The sequence below is a fragment of the Panthera tigris genome, chromosome A1 (assembly GCF_018350195.1).
Source record: "Panthera tigris isolate Pti1 chromosome A1, P.tigris_Pti1_mat1.1, whole genome shotgun sequence".
Classification (NCBI taxonomy): domain Eukaryota; kingdom Metazoa; phylum Chordata; class Mammalia; order Carnivora; family Felidae; genus Panthera; species Panthera tigris.
This window is the reverse complement of record NC_056660.1, coordinates 96,053,004-96,074,152: the sequence shown is the minus strand read 5'-3', so window position 1 is coordinate 96,074,152 and position 21,149 is coordinate 96,053,004. Positions and strand designations below refer to the sequence as shown.

The 21,149-nt window shown below is 36.0% G+C and overlaps 1 long non-coding RNA gene across 2 annotated transcripts; it reads right to left on the bottom strand.

The window, feature by feature from the left end:
• Positions 1–2,535: 2,535 nt before the first annotated feature.
• LOC122231244 lies at positions 2,536–21,091 on the bottom strand. Of its 2 annotated transcripts, none has more exons than XR_006208437.1 (3): positions 20,892–21,091; positions 19,615–19,787; positions 2,536–2,677 (listed from the first exon to the last, which is right to left on the bottom strand). It is a non-coding gene; the product is annotated as an uncharacterized LOC122231244 (long non-coding RNA). The 2 variants fall into 2 exon arrangements; XR_006208439.1 differs by lacking the exon at positions 2,536–2,677 and adding an exon at positions 9,890–9,971.
• Positions 21,092–21,149: the final 58 nt, after the last annotated feature.

Below are 21,149 nucleotides of genomic sequence, written 5' to 3'. Positions count from 1 at the left end.
TTGTTTACTTAAAAGCAAGATTATAACATTAAGATGCACAGAACTGAGTCTTAGTAATAATAGACTGAAATTATGAATGGTCACAAAATGAGACCATTTTGGGCATGGAAAGCCCAAAATTTACTTAACAAGGTCACTACCTTGTAGGAAAAGGGCTTCATATAGCAGAGTAAGGACCGATTTTTGAAAAACTTAAACCAGCTATCGATTTTCATTCAACGGTGGAATTTCATGAATACACTTGGCTCTATAAGCAAAGAATGTGATTGAGAGAGGAAAGACCGAAAATAAATACATCGATCATTATTTTTTTCTCTTTATCCCTAACAGAGCTATAAAATCATGAGTTCAGACAACTGAGAATCTTGGTGCAGGTTTAACTGTCTTGATGTAGTTTTTATTTCTACTATCCTATCACATTTCTTGATGTTTCTTTTATCTTGACCTTGAGAAACCTTTCTTCATTCTCTAGATCTCTAGGGAATCTGATTTATTTATTTATTTATTTATTTATTTATTTATTTATTTATTTATTTTTTCATTTTAGATCTGGTTCCATTGAACCCAGCTTTAGATTTCTTTAATTAGTGCTGCTCTTAACCAGCCATGAACATTGTAAACTCACGAGAATCGTATTCTTTATGATGTTTGTGCCCCCCAGATAACGAGTGACATTAGGAGTGAATTGACAGATCTTTCCCCAATGAGTACAGTGGCAATGGGAAGAGTCCTGCAGAAGTTCAGTCACTTGGATTAAGGAAGACAGGGGTCAAGGATTGTGCTCAGGGCAACCACCTTAGGAAGTCAAAAGTGAAGGCAGATTCAAGTAATGGTGACCCGTAGGATACAAAGAATGCCAGAGAAAAACGCCTGGAGCCTCTGTTATCTGTGTTCAGATGAAGAATTTACAGAGTCAAACTCTAGCTGTCAGAGCCTCAGGAGTAAGCTTGATCTGAAATGCAGAGATGTCATAAGGTTCTTCCAAGCATTGGTACTAGACAAAGAATGGTCTTAGGTTAAATGGTGTAATCATTAACATAGCTGTGCTGGTTGATAAACAAGAATGACCTTAGTTGGAAAACGTACGTTGCAGTTGGAAATTGAGAGAGTTAAGTGCAAGCATTATGTACAGAGCTATTTTAATGAAACCGTTTAATCTGTAAGGAAGAGAAATTTAGGTTTCAGAGAAGAATTGTGATCTTCTCGAGATATATCCTTTATATCTTTACATAAAACTTATTATATAGGTCTTTGTGGTAGGGACTTTCTAGCTATTGAAATCCATTGCTCTTCTCTCTTGGCTCCTGACTGTGAAGGGTAGAATCAATCATAATTTTATGTAGAGAAATGCCTTTTTAGCATTTATGGGGAGGTCCATGTGTGACTCCCAAACAGGCTCATAAAAAGGTAAAGCAGTGCAAAGATACTCTTTAAAACGTTCTCCCCACCAAGATGGCTCCATTATCTGACACACTACACATTCAAGGGACTTTCCCTGGCTATGTCTCTTCATTGCTTTAGTAAGTAATTGCAGTAACCCAGGACTAATTTCTGAGAGTTATCTTTCTTGCACAGGGAGAACTTTTCATATTAAAGAACAATATTTTTAAAGAAAGATCAAATATCTTTAGGAATTCTAAAAAGAGAAATTGCCATTGGTGAGGATGTGGTTAGAAAAGGGGTGTGTAAAAAAAAAAAAAATAAAAATAAATAAATATTTTAAAAAATTTAAAAAAAAAAAATAAATAAATAAATAAAAAGAAAAGGGGTGTGTTCGTTCCTTCGTTGCCCCAAACCCAACTAATAATAACAGTTGTCTCACACCAAGACATAATTAGCTGAAATGGTTTAACAGGTCATTTTTTCAATAGCCTTCATCCATTAAAGTTATTTTGGTCTCCGGATGTGTACATAGGTCCGCAAGAGGTTATCCTAAAATAACCTTAAAGAGATCACAATGTTTGAGCAGTTGAATTCAATAAACTTTGAATTGAACGAGGAAAAAGTCCACAAAAATACATTAATATGAATTTTAGACTGATTTAGGTAGACTGCCATTAGAAAAACTACCAGCTTTACAGCCATTGAAGAGCTTCATCCATAGCTGAGCGGGGTCTCTTGTTTGAGGGAAGGAGTGGGAGTAAATGGGAGAGAGGTATGCAAAATATGAAAAACTTTCCTGTCTCTTAGGCATTTTTATGATCCAGGCCATTCTTTGACAGTGATAGCTGGATTCTGCTCATTACATTGGATGAAGCTAAACACCTTTCTTTGGGGTACGATGAAATCTCAATTTCTGGACTCTAATATAAGAATCAAATTTGTCTTCACTCTCAAGGTCTACTTCCGGGCCACCTTGCACACTCGGGCATTTACCCTGAAATAATCCTGGTGCGAGTGTTTTCTGCTCTCAGTGTTTAGACTGGATTTGGCTTACTTCCACTTACTCTGAGTGTTGAACAGACTTGTGATTGCCTTCAATCAGAATAAATAAGGAGATTACTGTGGCACAACAAATAAATTATGGGCTAAGTCTTGTCATAATAATAGTTTTCATTTTTGTAACAGATTGGCTTGGGAGATCTTGAAGAATTTGCAAATATGGTTTCCTCTGTTTTGCTGATAGGAAAACAGTCTCTGGCTCCAGTTTAGGATTACAAATCTCAGGGACTCCAGCCTAAAACAGAGAACACACATTTTAGAAATTTGGACTTGGTTCATTAGAGCAGGATAATAAAAACATGACCAGGATCTGCATCCTTCTGCCATTTGGAGGAGGTGGATTTGCTGATTCTGCTAAAGAAATACTTGGCAAAGAATTTATTGTTTCCTGCTTTGAGACTTCGAAAGGATTTAGAAAACGCAGGATGTGAATCCTAAAATAAATAATAGCAGGGGGTCATATGCTAACCGCCATCTCTAAGGATTATCTGGAAACAAATTTCCCATTTTGGACAGACACTTTTATTTAGGAAGTACAATCTATAAATAGGCTCTGCTTGGTTAAATATTCTCATACAATTAATCGAGTAATGTAATTGGCTGGCCTTAATAGGCATCAGCTCTATGGGCAGCATTGCTAAAGTTAACAGTTACACTGGAGTTGGGACCAAGAGGCTGCAAATGAAGCCAGATGTACACACAGAGGGGCTGTAGACCCATCAGGGTTTCCTGGGGGAAGTATTCATTAGACTGTGCATCTGGTAGAGTTCTTCAGAAATCACCTCCTAAGTGATCCTTTGGTATATCTAGTTTAAAACAATCCTTCCCCCCCCGACCTCAACCTCCACCCATTTGAAAAGCAAACAAACGTATGATTGTCTTAAAATAATATATTATCACTAAACATATTGCTCAGACAAAATGAAAGCTTCCAAAAGTTAGTGATGGAATGTAATGGAAACTTCCTTCTCCCTTATTGTTACAATAATATATAGATGATGGTGGATTAAAGATGTTTGTATTTCTTCGATACTCTTTTTCATTAATACTTAAAATATTTCTTTAACCTCAATGGCACTGCCATTTTCTTGTCTATCTCCGCTCTCTGTGACTTTTCCTTCTTAAGCCCCTCTTTCTTTACATCAGAGTTTTTTCTCTTCTTAGATGATCCCCTTCATATCCATCGCAGAACTTGCTCTTGGGCCAGACCTCTCTGTTGAGGTCCATACGTTTATATCTAACCATCTATTGGCTATCTCCACCTTTCCCGTATTGAAACTGTCATTTTCCTCTTGTCCACATGTGACCAGCCTGTCTCACACTTGATGTTTCATTCTCAGTGAGTGACCACATCCCCAAATATCCAAGAAAAACCAACATTCCAGCTTGGTTCTTCTCTCTGTCACGTCTTCCAAGTTCAATCAGCCACCAGAGGTGGCTTTTGTGACTTCATGAAACTCACCCCCATCTGTCCACTTCTTTCTGATTGCTCTCCTCCAACCTTAGGGTAGGCAATCATCCCCTGACCACTCTTCCCCTGTCCCCTCTGCCTCCCATATTGACCAATCCATTTTCAACGTACCAGTTGAGATAATCTTTATAAAATGCAAACCGGAACATGCCATTCCCTTTTATAAAAAAGTCTTCAATGACACCTCTGCCCCCCTTAGACATCAGGTCTTTTATTTACATTTTCTGCTTCTCTGAGCTCTTCTCCCCCTGCCCACCTTTCAGTGGCTATGAACTTCCTATAGGAGCCATTCAGATTTCTTTTCTAAACTATCATGGGAAGCACCTGCTCACTCTTAAAGTTCCTATGATAAATGGCAGAGGGCTTAATCACCTTTCTTCACCCACTCCTTTTCTGTAACATACTGGGCCAACCTCAACCTGTCCCACATTTAAAATGAGCTCAAAATTATTTGAACTTGGACAAAACATCTCTTAAGAGTGCTGCTTGGTAACTTTACGGTGCCATTTATTTTGACTAAATACCTCTTTTGAAACTACAACCTTCTGTTATTCTCTATGAGACAGCTCCTGACTATTTTTTTGCTGAATAATAGTGGCATGTGTCGCATTAAATTTTCCTTTGCCTTGTGTCTCTTTCTGAACTAAACCCAGTCTGTTCCTGGAGTTAGCCTGTCTGTTGACATAATAGGACATACTGGGCCTCTATGATGATCTGAATCCATTCTTTTTGTCTTCATTAACATGAGGTAGGAATGGGAGGATTCTTATTTGCAGTAAAAATTACCAAATACTAACTATTTGGGGGGGGGGGTGACATCTGATCTTTAAAAGACAAATCTGTATGTTTATTTTTTCTCAGATTGGTATAGTTCCAGTTCGGAATGTGAGGTGGCAAGCTAAAATAAATCTGTAAGACTGATTTTTTGTTTACTCTTAAAACTCAGGGTCTTAAATCAATGTTTTTAAACAATCCTAGTTATACTCCAGTGCAATAGCAAAGCCCAAGGAAAAGCTCAAAACAACTCAGCTTACACTTATTGATTTACAAATTGAGGAGCTGATCTTATAAACAATGCACAGAGCATTGTCTGACTCAGATATCTCTAGGCTTTAACTTTGGCTTTTAATAGCTACATATATTAATATGTTGCTAGTTGGAAAGGTTAAAAAGAAAGAGTTTTAGAACTTATGCCTTCTTACTATTGAAAGTAGAAAATTTAAAAAAGGAGAAAATTAAAATTTTACATATTCCTTATATATTAAGAATAAGGTCTGTTAACTTTCTATAGTGCCTTCCTTTAATATTTACTGTTTTAGTATTTATGTATGTAGTATGATACATATTTTTTTGCTACATAATATATACTCCGTTAGCATAATAAATAGTTGAATGAATGGAGAAATGTATATAAATGAAAGTAATTATACTTCCACATGTCTTGAAGTAAATATGATATTAACAAAAGCATACTATTCTATAAATCATCATCTCCTTGGATGCAACAATTTCCCTCTTGTTAAGCATCCACATGATTTCTTATTGTAAATAAATGCAAATATGATAGACCTTGGGTATATATCTTGCCTGCGTTTTTTTAAAATGACCGTTTCCTTAGGGTAATACATATTTTTTTAAAACATGCTTGATAAATACTACCAAACTGCTTTTCAGAAAAATGGTGTTTAATTCATGTGTTCGGTAAAACTGGCTGGGAGTATCTGTTGCGAAGTGCCTTGGTTACACTACACATCTTTATTTCAAAACATAACTTTTATGGTAAAGTCATCTTATATTATTGGAATTTAAATTTCTTTTTATTTTATTTCTGTATTTTTTAGTAGTATGGCTAAACAGTTCTCATTACCGTCTCTTGTACTTTTGTGGGTTTTCTCTGTGAATCTATTGACAAGGTATTTTTTCCCTAACATTTAGTGAACACCAAGCACCATTCTGAGGGTTTTACTTTTATTGATTTGCTTGATCCTCATAAGACCCCTATAAACAATAGGATACTCCTATAATCCCCTATTTTATAGAAATGAAATACATAGCTGAGATGATTTCTGATGTTGTCAAATCATTTTTTTCTTATTAATTTTTATAAACTCTTTACATATTAAAACTGTTAGCCAGGTAGACAAAAGTGTAGCAGATAGTCCCATATTATACAAATTCCTTTTCTCAGGTTTATCAATAAATTTTATTTTGTGAAGTTCAATGATTGTACTATTCAACTCATCAAAACCTTAAGTTCATAGGGTTATTATTTATATATTATCCCTGTCTTTTGTGTTTTTGTTTGTTTATTTGCCTCTTTTGTTCATTTATACTTCCTGTTGATTTGGAAATAATGTGTTATGTGAAATGAGAATGTCCCTTACTTTTCCTTCCATAATCGATAAAGTTTCCACTGATTTGTAGTACTCACTGAAGTATACTGAGTACATGTACCTGAGTATGCATGTATATGTACATATACCCAAGTCTATTTTGAAACATTACTTAACATTTTTTGTCACATGATATTTATTTCTAAATCATATTGTTTTCCTTACTGTGGTTTGGAAATCATTTTATTACATGAGATGACAAATAATCCCTTGTTATATTTCCTTGGAAATGTTTTGGTCTGCTTCGCTGACCACAAAACAAAAACAAGTCCTGTTGGATTTGAATAAAATGAAACACACATATTACAATAAAAGAGAATGTATTTTTGTTTTACTTTATCTTCATGTAATTTGTGATTAAATGTTACAGTATGCAATTAGTTTTCAGGAATGAAAAGGAAATATAAACATATCAGTAAGGATAAAATAGGTTCTACTGTTGATGTCTTCACTGTTAGCTTTCATCCAGGAACTAGATGATTTGGGGGGACTGACATTAGTGATTTGAAAGAACTGGAGGAACACCCAGGCAGTGCTGAGCTTCTTGGTCAGTGCTTACCAATTCTGCGTGTAGATACTCTGGGAGGGCAAAGGAAGATCCTGTTTCCTGTCAACTGACAGGTTTTCTTTCTTCTCAGTCCATACAATATGGCTGAACTAGTGGTTAAGTTTGCCAGCCCCACGAGGTTCTTTAAATTTTCATCTTTTTCGTTGTCTTCTTAGGTTTTAAGTAACTAAGTAGAGTCTCTGTTTGAAAATGAATGTCTTCTTAGCTTCTCTTAGGATAATGACAGATTTTAAAGCAGTACTCAGAACCAAGTCTCACTAAACTCTTCAGGTATTTCCATTTAGGGGAAACGTACACACCATTTCAAAGTAAAAAGTTAATCTTGTATGCTTCTACCCTTTATTTTTTTTTTTCTTCTTAATTCGAGAGGGAGTGGGGGCGAGAGAGAATCTTAAGCAGGCACCACGCTCAGCATAGAGCCCAAATGGAGCTAGATCCCATGACCCTGGGATCATGACCTGAACTGAAATTAAGAGTCAGACACTCAACTGACTGAGCCACCCAGGTGTCCCATTTCTACATCTTTTTAATTATATCTGTAAAAGTGGATATAAAATATTTCCCTAAAGTGAGTCTGGACAAGACACTTAGTCTCCACGTTCATTCTCAGGAAAAGAGTAAAGGAGCAGTCAGAAGATGATGTTTTTTCCTCGGTGGTTTGTAAACATGCTATGGTGTATGGGCAAAGTGTATTTCACAAAATTTCACTGAGCCTCCTAGATGAATTTATTTCTCTATCATCTCCATCTTCAATTTAGTAAGAAAATCCATTTTTTTCTCTCCTATATCCCCACCATTATATAGTTTCCAGATATATTCTGCTTTCTTACATAATAGCATCAACTTATATCTAATGTTTGACATGTTTATTCTGTTTCAAACTTCTATAGCTGGTGATACTTATAAGTAATTTTTAAATAAAATGGTAATATAGGATCTATGTCTTTTATTTACCTCATAGATCCTTTAATTAGTTGGAGCTTTTCCATGCTTCCGTGATGACTTAGATGAGCTAAGTCAACATTTATACTATGGGTAACATCTAAGGGTATGTGAGGATGCACATGAAAGTTTCATATGGCAAATATGATGTTGATAAAGGTAGTATTTCTGAAAATTTCAATTGGTGGATTTTATGGAAGGTTTTTTTTTTTTTTTTTTTCAGATACCATGCTTTAGCTATTGTCTAAATAATTCAGTTTTTAAAATGTCTTCCAAAGTTATGTAATAGGATTTACGTATTTGATTAGTGTCTATCAGAAAGTTGTTCTGAATTGTACGGGTACTGTAATTGCTCCAAGAGTATGTCTCAGTGACAGTGTTTAAATGTTATAGCTCAGTCAGGATAGATTATGATCCTATGTAATGGATTTTGGTTTTATTTTCATTTTTTAAACGTTTATTTATTTATTTTGAGAGAGAGAGAGAGAGAGAGCGCGCGCGAGAGAGACATTGCAAGTGAGGGTGGGGCAGAGAGAGGGAGAGAGAATCCCAAGTAGGCTGTACACAGTCATCACAGAGCCTGATGGGAGCTCAGTCTCCTGAACCCTGAGATCATGACCTGAACCAAAATTGAGAGTGGAACACTTAACCCACTGAGCCACCCAGGCATCCCCTGTGCAATGTCTTTTATGCAAAAATGTTTCATTTATTGTTTGTCTGACCTTTGCTAGGTATCACACCAGATTTTTCAACACACACACACACACACACACACACACACACTTTACATCACTTTTCTCTACTTCATTTTTCATAGACATGATCATGTGAAACATAGATGTGATTAGAGATATAAAAACTAAAACTTGAAATGTTATCACTACTTGAAGGTCATACAGGTCATAAGTGGTAGAGCCCGCATTAGAACATACACATATTTGAATCTTTTCTTATGCTTAATCGAATATGTAAATAAAATCCCTGTAAATAGACTCCCTGAATAGTTTGATTAGTACATATGTGTCACTAAATCACCTTCTAAGGAATTGGGTTAAAATTACATGAAGCCAGGAGGCATTTCCACATGTATTTTTACCTATTTGACCTAGTTTTCTACATGTATTTTTGCCTACTGTATCTAATAGGACTTTATTTGTTTATTTATTTATTTTTCATTTTCTAATATATCTAATAAAACATAGACATCTTGAATGCAATGGGAGTTATACATGTTAACTTTGATCAATGTCGCTGAAATACCCTCCAGTTTACAGCCCTGCTTCATTCTCTCCCAGTGATAAAGACTAAATTTCCAGAATGCAGCAGAGCAACCATCTTTTTGGCATTGGCCATATGGTATGGTTGTTGCAGAACTAGGTTGTTCTGGCCTGAATCTATGAGTGAAAGAAGATCTTTGGTCACAAAACTTTTGGGAGAGAATCTAAACTCATGCAGTCTGTATCATCGAGATGGGTTGTGTTTTTAATACAATTAACCTAACCCAATAGAAATTAAACACTTGTGGTGAATTATGACTAATTATTTGAGGTGTCACCAGTTATAAAGTTAAGGAATACATACTTGGAATGGTTTACTAAGTTTTTTTTTTTTTTAATTTTACAAATGGCAGTAGAATCTAGGATGCTCTGATATATTCTAACTTTCATTTGATAAACTGCCTTGAATGACAGAGAAGGTATAGGTGCAATGCAAAAAATATACCTACTGTGAATATACATATTGTGTGTGGTTGTATGTATATGTACATGTGGGTGTTTGGCAGTGGTGATGAAAGTTACAGGTAGCTAAAATGCTTGTACTCTTTGGCATTACAGATACTGACTTCAGGTTGGTTAAGTCACAAATACATGTTCACAATTTAAAGTTAGCCCCAAAAATGATATAAAACATAACTTCTAAACCAGTAGAGGGGAAAAAGCTAATAAAGAAAGTTCGATCAATACAAGAGAGTACAGGAAATTAGAAAAGAGAATCAAAGAACAAGCAGAGTAAGAAGGAAGCACACAAAAGTTGGTAGAAATAAATCCAAATATATTAGTAATCACCATCATCCATCATGAGTGCTAGGATAGAGGGCAAGTCGAAAATTGCTGATATAGATGATATTGTGCAACCAAGGATCTTGGTAGAAATCCTGAAATATTGGAAACACACAAAAGCATTCTGATCACAGCATAATGGCTAATCTAGTGTTTGACCTGAGATAACTCTGGGTAAAATTTCACATATGTTGAGCATCAGTAAGATTTCCATATTACCTATGCTAAAATGACTTGCACCTCAATTTAATGAGTTTTTCCAAATCATTTCCTCTCGCAGTACCCTGTTATTTTCCTACTATCATTTGTAACTGTATAGCACAATTTTCTATATTAGTTTAATAGCTGTCTTTGTAAGCAGTCAGTATTCCTGCCAAAGCAGAGACTACTTCCCTTTTGTTCTGTAGAATTTTCCCAATGGCTGGCATAAGTAGAACATTGATACATATCAAATGAGTAAATAAATGCCATTGACTGATTGAGATAAGTTTTACCCTACAGGATAAAAAAAAAAGCAAGCCATCCAGATACGTTGTCATAGTAACATGCCTGAAAAATGCCATTATAAGAGCTATATGGCCCTTTGCAACTGAAGTACGTATGTTCTGCAACTATATCTGGACAATTATAATCAGAGATTTTTAGCAGAATTATACTCATTCTGGTTTTTCAAGTATCATGTGGCGCATTTAACAATTGTATTAATTAATTCATTTTAAATTCATTATAAAGAATAATTGATCAACAGTGTTATATTAGTTTCGGATGTACTGATCTGAAAATTCTATATATTACTTAGTGCTCACCACGGTAAGTCATTTGTCATCATACAGTGTTATTACAATATTATTAACTGTATTTCCTACGCTGCAGTTTGCATCTCTCCAACTTACTTGTTTTGTAACTAGAAGTCTTCATCCCATTAATCTAATTTCCCATCCCCACAACCACCTCCCCAATGGTAAGCATCAGCTCACTGAATTTAGAGGACTGTTTTTATTTGGTTTGTTTCTTAGATTCCACCTATAAGTGAAACAATATGGTGTTTGTCTTGGTCTCTTTTTACTTAGGATAATAAGCTCCAGGTCCATCTATATTGTTGCAAATGGCAAGATTTCATTGGCTAACTAATGTTCCATTTTATCTGAATAAATAAATAAATAAATAAATAAATAAATACCTCCAACATCTTCTTTATGCATTCATCTATAAATGGATGCTTCCATATCTTGGCTATTGTAAATAATGTTGCAATTAACAGGGTGCATGTATTGTTGTTTTGTTTTTTTTTGTTTTTTGTTTTTTTTTTTGAATCAGTGAGGTTTTTTTTTCCTCCTTTGGGTAAATACCAGTAGTGGAATTACTGGAGCATATGGTATTTCTATTTGTAATTTAAACAAAAATTTAATGTTTATTTTTTAGAGAGAGAGAGAGAGAGAGAGAGAGACAGAGTATGAGCTGGGGAGGGGCACAGAGGGAGACAGAATCTGAAGCAGGCTCCGGGCTCTGAGCTGTCAGCACAGAGCCTGATGTGGGCTCAAACCCACAAACCGTGAGATCCTGACCTGAGCTGAAGCCAGATGCTTAACTGACTGAGCCACGCAGGCACCCCCTCTTTTTAATATTTGAGGCGCCACCATACTACTTGTCAGTGTGGTTGCACCAATGTACATTCCACCAACAGTGCACAAGGGGTCCCTTTTCTCCACATCATCAGCAACACTTGTTATTCCTTTTCTTTTTGTTACTTGCCGTGAGAACTGGTATAAGGTAACATCTCGTTGTGGTTTTGATTCGCATTTTCCCTGATGAGTGAAAATGAATATCTTTTTATGTATATGTTGAACATTTGAGTCTTTCAAAGCCACATCATGTGTCATTCAAAGTCACTGTTTCAATGAGAAAAAATGAAATATGGCCTTTTGTAGCAACGTGGATGGAACTGGAGAGTGTGATGCTAAGTGAAATAAGCCATACAGAGAAAGACAGATACCATATGGTTTCACTCTTATGTGGATCCTGAGAAACGTAACAGAAACCCATGGGGGAGGGGAAGGAAAAAAAAAAAAAAAAGAAGAAGTTAGAGTGGGAGAGAGCCAAAGCATAAGAGACTCTTAAAAACTGAGAACAAACTGAGGGTTGATGGGGGGTGGGAGGGAGGGTAGGGTGGGTGATGGGTATTGAGGAGGGCACCTTTTGGGAAGAGCACTGGGTGTTGTATGGAAACCAATTTGACAGTAAATTTCATATATTAAAAAAAAAAAGTCACTGTTTCCTTGTTGGTCTGGATGATCCATCGGGTGATGTAAGTGGGGGTGTTAAATTCCCCTACTGTTACTGTAATACTGTCAATTTCTCCATTTCAGTATTTTGGTACCTCTATGCTGGGTACATAAATATTTACAACTGTTGTATTCTCTTGTTGGAATGATTCCTTTATCATTATGTAATGGCCTTCTTTGTCTCTTGTTACAGTATTTATTTTAATGTCTATTTTGTCTGATAATAGTATGGCTTTCCCAGCTTTTATTACATTCTATTTGCATGGAATATCGTTTTCCATTTCTTCACTTTTAGCCTATGTGTCTTTAGTCTGAAGTGAATCTCTTATTGACAGCATACAGATGGATCTTGTTTTTTGATTCATTCGGTCACACTGTGTCTTTAGATTGAAGCATTTATTCCATTTATATTTAAAGTAATTATTTATAGGTATATATATATTATCATTTTGTTTGTTTTCTGGTTGTTTTTGTAGTTCTCCGATCCTTTCTTTTTCTCATACTCGCTTTCGTTGAGATTTATTGACTTTCTTTTGAGTTAAGCCTGAGTTCCTTTCTGTTTTTTGTGTAGTTTTTCTATAGTTTTATGGTTTGTGGTTCCTGTGAGGTTCATATGTAGCATCCTATGTATGCATTAAGCAGTCTGTATTAAGTTTATGGTTGCTTAAGTTTGAACACATTCTAAAAGTACTACATTTTTACTTTCCACTCTACATTTTATTTATATGATGTCATACTTCATGTCTTTTTGTGTCTGCCTTAACTAATTTTTACAGACATAATTGATATTACTACTTGTGTCTTTTAATCTTCATAGCTTATTTATAACTAATTGATCTAGTACATTTAGTGTATGTTTGCTTTTACCAGTGAAATTTTTTCTTTTATAATTTTCTTAATTCTAGCTATGGCCTTTTCTGCTATAAAAGTCCCTTTTATGTTTCTCGTAAGGCTGGTTTACTGGTAATGAACTCCTTTAACTTTTGTTTGTCTTGAAAATTCTTTCTCTCTCTTCTTCAATTCCGAATGATAGCCTCATGGGTAGAGGACTTTTGGTTGCAGGTTATTTTTAGCACTTTGAACATACCCTACTACTTCTTTCAGGCCTGCAAAGTTTCCGCTGAAAATTTGTTGATAGCTTTATGTGGTTTCCCTTGTTGGTAACTATTTGCTTTTCCCCTGCTGTTTTTAATATTCTCTCTCTCTCTCTCTCCCTCCCTCTCCCCCTCTCCCCCTCTCTCTCTCCCTCTCCCTCTCCCTCTCCCTCTCCCTCTCCCTCTCCCTCTCGCTCTCCCTCTCCCTCTCCCTCTCCCTCTCCCTCTCCCTCTCCCTCTCCCTCTCCCTCTCCCTCTCCCTCTCCCTCTCTCCCTTTTGCCATTTTAATTATTATGTGTCTTAATATGGACCTTCTTGGATTCATCTTTACAGGTTCTCGGTGCTTCTTGGAACTGGATATCTGCTTCTTTCACCTGATGAGGGAAGTTTTCAGCTATCATTTCTTCATAGAAGTTTTCTGTCCCTTTTTTGTTCTGTTCTCCTGTTGGACTCCTATAATGCAAATGTTAGTATGCTTGATTTTCCTTGGATGTTTCAGCCTATCCTCATTTTTTAAATTCTTTGTTTGGCTGTTCACCTTGGCTGCTTTCCATTACCCTATTTTCAGATTGCTGACTCATTCTTCTGCCTTCTTTAGTCTAGTGTTTTTTCTTTGCAGTGTGTGTGTGTGTGTGTGTGTGTGTGTGTGGTGTTGGGGGGGCGGGGGCGGTGAGCAGGCAGAAGTTTATTAGAATATAAGACCAGAAAGGAAGAATAGTATGAAAACTCTTTTTCTGGAGAGGGGGCATTTAAAACTCAATACCCCCTTGTAGTGTATTTTTTTTAAATTTCAATTATTGTATTCTTAAACTTTCATTCTTTTTTATGTATTTTTTTCTATCTCTATGTTAAAGTTTTCATTGAGTTAATTCACTCCCAAATGATGTGAGCATTTTTAGGACCATTACTTTGATCTCTTTACCAGGTAGATTGCTTATCCTTGTTTTTTTTTAGTTAATTTTTTAAAGTGTGTGTGTGTGTGTGTGTGTGTGTGTGTGTGTGTGTGTGTTTTGAGCATATTCCTTTTTCTCCTCATTTTGTTTGACTTTCTGTGATTGTTAGATATTAGGTAGGTCAGCTACGTCTCGTGGTGGTGAAAGTAGTGGGTTTGTTGGAAGGCATCCTGTGGCGCCCAGTAGCACAATCCCCCCTGGTCTCCAGAAACTGGTGCTCCAGGGATGTCCCCTGTGTGGGGTGCATGTGCCCTCCTGTTGTGCTAAGGATGCACTAGCTAGCAGGCCTGGCCCTGTTGGGGTAGCGCCACAGGAGAACACCAGGGTGAGTGAACAGTGCTGTCAGGTAGATTGGGGAATGTTAGAACTGGTTTCTCCCAGCATCTGACCAACTAGGCTGAAGGAAGGCATGAAAAATGGGACCCACCCTGGTAAAAGTTTCTACCATCCCTACCCATCTGGTGCTCACTCTAAAATTAATTAGTAAATCTTTTTGTGTACTAGTAGTGCTTTCAAACTGCTGTCCCTGTGTTGAGTCTTGGACCTAGTGAGTGTAGTGTATTGGCCCTTGGAGAGTGGAATCTTGGTTTCCTGTAGCCAACTGGGTCTTCTGAAGTTAAGCTCAGCTGGTTTTGAAGGCTCCCAGAGTTAAGCCTCACCGATTTTGAAAGCCAGACATTAAGGGTGCTCACATTTCTGGTTCAGATCCCCAGGACTGTGGGGTTGAGGGTTGTCCATTCTGAGGCTTGATCCCCTTGCTCCTCTGGTAGGACCTCTTCACCTCTGATATCTCTCCCACTTGTGGGTTTCCCTGCAGGAGTTTGGTTCCCCTCCTACACCTCTTGATGTGAGTCTCTGTATATCGTTGCCTGTGGGAACACGATTCTGCTAGTCTTTAGGTTGTTTTCAAAAAGTTGCAGTATATATAGTTGTAGCCCTGGTATATCTGTGGAAGGAGGTGAGCTCAGAACCTCCTACTCTCCTATCTTTCCCGAGTCTCCTTCGTGTGTGGCATTCTTAACATATTTTGTCAAATCACGTAGACTTTGTATATGTTTTGAGAGCCATGAGCAACAAGAACTTGTTTTGCTGACGTGCAACTCCCAGTTTATGTATAACACTAGTGGAAGTTGAAATTCCTGGCTGTTCTCCGTTGTCTGTGAGTTAGCCTCATAGCAATTAACACAATTTGTAATTACTTATTTATTGTGTTTACATGTGATTAACATCTGTACTTCCTTGAGGCAAGGATGATTATCCTCACAGATACATATATTTTCTTGTACCCTATCAGGATGGTTATTTGTCCCAGCATTATATAATCTTTTAAAAAGGGAGTCATAGAGTCTGTGCATTTGTAATGATCTTACCATTATTTCAAAATGTTCTTGGGTAGCATTAAATTTTACTCTACATTCCAGGAGTATTTTTATTCTCCTCGAGGGTGTTGGTATGGGTTTACATGAAAAATTGTTTTCAGTTCAGAGTGGAAAAATTCTAGAAAAAACTAACGTACCTATGAACCCAATTGAAAGGAAATTTTCCAGAGTAAGCACTATCATAAAATTAGTATCAGAATTCACAGCTATAGTTTTGTTCCACATTTTCTTCATTGATCGTATAGTGCCTTTATACAGTAATAAATATGCTAAATAGGAAAATGACTAAATAAAATTTTATATATGTGTAAAATCTATTCTAAAATACATATTTTACCAAAATTAAATAGGGTAAGATTGAATCATGAATATTTGAAACCTGGAACACAGTGTGTCACACATAAATCAAATGTTACATCTTCCTTCATTTTGTAAAGTAATTTCAATTCAGATGTAGTTACTATATAGTTTTATATTAGTTTTGGATGTACAACATAGCAATTCAACAATTGCATATATTATTCTGGGCTCATCAAGGTAAGCGTACTTTTAATCCCCTTCACCTATTTCACCAATTCCTCCACCCACCTCCCCTCTGGTGGCCATCGGTTTGTTCTCTATGGTTAAGAGTCTGTTTCTTGATTTGTCTCTCTCTGTCTCTTCCCTTTGCTCATTTGTTTTGCTTCTTAAATTACCATATGAATGAAATCATTTGTATTTGTCTTTCTCTGACAGACTTATTTCAGTTGGCGTTATACTTTCTAGATGCATCCACCTTGTTGCAAATGGCAAGATCTCATTCTTTGTTTATGGCTGAATAACGTTCCGTTATATATATATATATATATATCACATCTTCTTCATGCATTCGTCGGTTGGTGGACCCTTAGGCTGCTTCCATACTTTGTCTATTGTAAATGATGCTTCAGTTAGCACAGGGATGCATCTACCTCTTTGAATTAGTGTGGATACATACACAGTGGTGGGATTACTGGACACAGTGTAGTTATATTTTTAATTTTTTGAGGAACCTCTATACTGTATTCCAGAGTGGCCACACCAGTTTGCATTTTCATCAGTTTGTGAAGGTTCCTTTTTCTCCATATCTTCACCAATAGTTGTTTCTTGAGCTTTTGATTTTAGCTATTCTGACCAGTGTGAAGTGATAACTCATTGTGGTTTTGATGTACATTTCCCTGATGATTAGTGATATCTAGTATATTTTCATGTATCTGTTCACCATAGGTAGGTCATCTTTGGAGAAATGTCTGTTCATGTTTTTCATCAACTTTTTAAAATTTATCAACAGGTAAATGGACACATAAATTGTGATATATGCATACAATAAGCAAAAGAAATAAACTACTAATGCACACTACAACATGAATGAATCTCAAAAATAATAAATACAGTATGACTGTATTGATATGAAATGTTAAAAGTGTAAATCTATAGTTAGAGTAAGGAGGGGATAGGAGGGGCTCAGGTTATATATACAAGTGTATAAAATGAGTTTCTCAGAGATGATGGCTCATTATCTTGATTGTAGTGATAGTTTCAAAGTCATAGTCAAAGGTCCAAACTTATTAATTTCTATCCTTTTAAATATGTGCAGTTTATTACATTTCAGTTTTATCTAAATAAAACTGTATGAAACAATAAAATAATTTTCTTGACCATCTCTAATTCAAGATTTAATCAGGAAGCTTTATTTTAACCTTCAAAGTTGACATAATCTAGGATTTTAGATACAGTTTGTTATTATTGAATAGTTGCCTTTGATTTTTAATGCTCTTTCAATACCTAGGCTTAATATTTTAACTTCTTACACTGCTTATAATTAAATCTTTATTCCATAACTTCTCAATTTTTGAGAATATTATTATTCATTTGTTGCTTTCCTGGATTATAACTTGAGGCATTCATATGCACAGTGGTGTATTTTCTGAGACATTCCAGAATCATACATTTGTGTTCTTAGATGAGACATGCTTGTGTAAAACATTTGGGGAATTTGCTTCTGCTTTCAGAGGTCTATAAAATATCCCCAGTGTTTCCTGGTATGGAACCCTTCTTTGTAGGTAACATTTTCTTCCTGTAGATTCTTGGAATAACTTTAGTGTCCAACTCTTGATTTTGGCTCAGGTCATGATCTCATGGTTGTGAGATGGAGCCTCCATCAGGCTCCCTGTTGGGCATGGATCCTGCTTAGGATTCTCTCTCTCCCTTCCTTCTGCCCCTCCCCCACTCAAGGACACACTAAAAAATATATTAATCATGCAATGTCTAGATATGGGGTTCCTTTCTGTTAATTGTGGTATTAAGTGGACCCTTTTGATTTTAAGACATTCCATAGTTTGAGTTCTCTTATTTTTTGTTTCCTTTATTGTTGATGTCTACTCTACTTGTTATTTTCTTTTCTCCAGGAACTACAGTTCTCTATTAATTAAATGTCTATTTTTTGTCCTCGACTCTGTTACCTTTTCAACTAATACCTTCTTTTATTAATCCTCGTTTGATTTCCTACAGTATCAGTTCTCCTTTTACTACCTTTAAAGCAAAATTATAATCTGTATCACAATAGGAAATACTTCCTTTTCTTATCCATTTTTTCATCTCTTCCTCCACTTTAATTAGCTCCTTTTTACCTCATATTTAAGTTTTTATTTAAATTCCAGTTAAAATACAGTGTATTAATAGTTTTAGATGTACAGTTTAGTGATTCAGTACTTATATACAACACCCAGTGTATATCACAAGTGCACCTAATCCGTATCACCTATTTAATCCATCTCCCCATTTACCTCCATCTGGTAACCCTCACTTTATTCTTTATAGTTAAGAGTCTCTTTCTTAGTTTGCCTCTCTCTGTCTCTCTCTCTCTCTCTCTCTCTCTCTCTCTCTCTCTCTCTCCCCCTTTGCTTGTTTGTTTTGTTTCTCCAGTTCCCCATAGGAGTGAAGTAATATGATATTTTTCTTTGACTGACTCATTTCAGTTAGCATAATACTCTCTAGCTCCATCCATGTCATTGCAAATGGCAAGATTTCATTATTTTTATGGCTGAGTTATGTTCCATTGTGTATATATATCACATCTTCTTTATCCATTTATCAGTTCATGGACACTTCAGCTGTTTCCATAATTTGGCTATTGTAGATTATGCTGCAGTAAACATTAGGTGTATGTATCCCTTTGAATTAGTAATTTTGTATTCTTTGGGTAAATAACTAGTAGTGTAATTTCTGGATCATGGGGTAGTTCTATTTTTAACTTTTTGAGGAATCTCCATACTCTTTTCCAGAGTGGCTGTACCAGTTTAAATTCCCATCAGTAGTGCAAGAGATTTCTCCTTTATTCTCAGCAATACCTGTTGTTTCTTGTATTGTGGATTTTTAGCCATTTTGACAGGTTTTGAGGTGATATCTCATTGTAGTTTTGATTTGTATTTCCCTGGTGATTAGTGATGTTGACCATCTTTTCATGTATCTTTTGGCCATCTGGATGTCTTCTTTGGAAAAGTATCTATCCGTGTCTTCTTCCCATTTTTAATTGGCTTATTAGTTTTTGGAGTGTCGAGTTTTATAAGCTCTTTATATATTTTGGATACTAACCCTTTATAAGATACATCATTTATAAATATTTTCTCTGATTCAGTAGGTTGTCTCTTAGTTTTGCTTGTTGTTTCCTTTGTTGTGCAGAACCTACCTCTTCCTTATTGAGAAGGAAATAAAAACCCTCAGAAAGCCTTCAGGAACTGTGTCTCATAAACATAGATCTCAACTCACAGTCGTTTGCATTTAAATATATAACAGTTAATTAGACTCAGTGACATCCCAAGAATGGCAAAGTAGAAAGCCCCAGGCCATCCTTACTCCCACAAACACACTAATTGAACAACAATTTACAGATAAAATCCTTTTGAGAAATTCAGAAACTAAATGAAAGTCTCTTGCCCTCTGGAAAAACAGAAAACCAGACTCACTGAAGCTGGTAAGGAGATATGGCACACTCTCTCAACATTCCCTTACCTGAGTCAATGCCATAGGATCAGAAAGAGACCTCGAAGCTCCTAGCTTCTCCCAGAGGAGGGACAGTGTTGCTTTGCATGTCTAGCTCCCCAACTTTCCAAGGGGGTTCCCCAGGGGATTTATCTCAGTTCTGCAAGTCTTGGAGCTCAGATGGGTCCACTGCAATCTAGCATCTTGTGGGAGAACACAGACAATAGCTTGGGCTGGAAGATGCCATAACTTTCCCTCATGGCTCCCCATAGAGTGAGATAACAAAAAGGAAACTAAAGGCATATAAAGAACATTTCAACCTGAAACAGCAGAATATACATTTTTCTCAAGTGTACCTGATTCCTTCTCTGGGGAAAATCACATGTTACTTCACAGAACAAATCTCAATGAATTTAAGGTTAAAGTTATATTTTCTATCTTTTTGGACCACAGTGGGATAAAATAACAAATCAAGAGCAGAAGGAAATCTTGAAGATTCACAAAAATGTGGAAATGAAACAACATACTTTTGAGCAATTATTTGGTAAAAGAAAAAAATTTATAGAAATTGCAGAATACCTCAAGACAAATGAAAATGAATAAAAATACTATCACTTAAAGGATGCAGCATAATCAGTATACAGAAGGACACTCACAGGGATGAACAAGTACACTAAAGGAGAAGAAAGGTTTCAAATAAAATACCTAACTTTACACTTACTTGAATGAGCTGGAAAAAGAATAACAAACCAAGGCCAAACTTAGTGGAAGGAAGAAAATAACAAAAGTAAAAGCAAAAATAAATGAAATAGAAAATAGGAAAACAATGGGAAAAAATCAATAAAACTGAGTTTTTTTAAAAAAGATAAACAAAATTGATCAACCCTTAGCCAAACTAAGTGAGAGCAAGGGAAGACTAAAATCAGAAATGAAGGAACATTACAAATGATAACACAAAAATGAGAAGGATTTTAAGAGACTATAGGCTAACTGGATAGTCCAGAACAAGTGGATAAATTCCTAGAAGTACACAATGTTTCCAAAGTAAATCATAAGGAAAGGGAATACATGAACAGATCCATAGTTGGTATGGTATAGAGATTGAATCACTATTCAAAAACTTTCCATCGAAGAAAAACCCAGGATCAGATGGCTTCACTGTTGAATTCTACCAAATACTTAAAAAAAAAAAAAAAATCCTGTGAATCAAGTCAATCCTTCTCAGGTGCTTGCAATAAATTCAAACGAATCTAAGCAGTTAAGAATTAAGTATGTATAAAATAATAGGGTCTAAACCAGCTGGTTACCAAGATCACTTGGGAGTCCTTTAAAAGGTAGAGATTGCAGAGTCTCTTCCCCAGAGGGTAGGATTCATCAGTTGGCAGGTGGAGGTCTTGTAATCAGAATCTTAAAAATCTGTTTCTGATAGAGTTTGGTTTTCACTTAGATGGCAGCCCCTTAGGAGAGGTGGTCTATTCCCAGGAGAATGGTGGGCAGGTTCCAGCTCCTTGTGATACTTCCGGTGTTCTTCCCCGCCCCCGCTTTTCTTCTTGTGATCTCACAAC